Here is a 955-nt window from a genome sequence, read left to right as displayed (position 1 = left end):
GACTCCTGCCTGTCATTCTTATCACCTTCCCTCCTAGAACAGAAATCAGGGTTTATGCAGAAACTGATTTGAAGGTTGCTTCTGACATCTCACTGGACCTTTAGCAGAGCAGTCACCACCTGTGCCACCTGAATGGCACTAAGACAAATTTATATCAACAATGCTTCTTCTTAGCTGTGTTTGGGCTGTGACCATAGAGGAAAAAACGTCGTGTGAGTCTCTTCAAACCCAGGAGTGAGCTCTTTCCAAGACAGCTAAAGTGACATGTTTTGCCCCCGCTTGGAGAACTCAGACATATATTTTAAAGCAGGTTTTATCTTAGAAGAGATAAATGCGTGTCAAGAAATCCACAGGGGATACCCAAAGAATTACTGTACTTCTGATAATTGCAAGGGAAAGTAATTGTTCTACCCAAGTAGCAATAGCTTCTCATACACCAGAATGAAAAAAAACAGCATGTTTGTGTTTCTTGTAATGCACAGAGCAGATGGAGTCATGGTGAAGTTGTGAATTTGACCTCCATGAAACTGACCTCCTGCATACAAGATGGAGTTTGGCTTGGGCCATAGTTGGTCAGCTAGTATGAGTGCTAATGGGGGGTTTGTTGACACATATACTTTTGTAACTGGGAATAACTAGTTTATTTGTCACCACAGAGTAGCAGATGAAATTAGAAGCGGGAGGAACAGAGAATTTGTGCATCCTGTTATGTGGTTCTCTCCTTCATCCGAAGGTGGACCCATTCAGTGTTGGTTAATGGGAAGAGATTGAGCCCAATCCACCATCTTTCAGAGTGTATGAATAAGGCCTTCTCGGTTGACATCAGGTATCTTTCTTATGCTGATGATATTCAGTTGTTCAGTTTTGCCCTCATGGACGAAGGCTGTTGGATGGGGAGGGACACTGATGGTTTCAATCTTTGGGATAGAATCAAGACCATGCGAAGCATTAGTAC

Source organism: Thamnophis elegans, chromosome 1 (genome assembly GCF_009769535.1).
Source record: "Thamnophis elegans isolate rThaEle1 chromosome 1, rThaEle1.pri, whole genome shotgun sequence".
Taxonomy (NCBI): Eukaryota; Metazoa; Chordata; class Lepidosauria; order Squamata; family Colubridae; genus Thamnophis; species Thamnophis elegans.
This window is presented reverse-complemented; position numbering follows the sequence as displayed.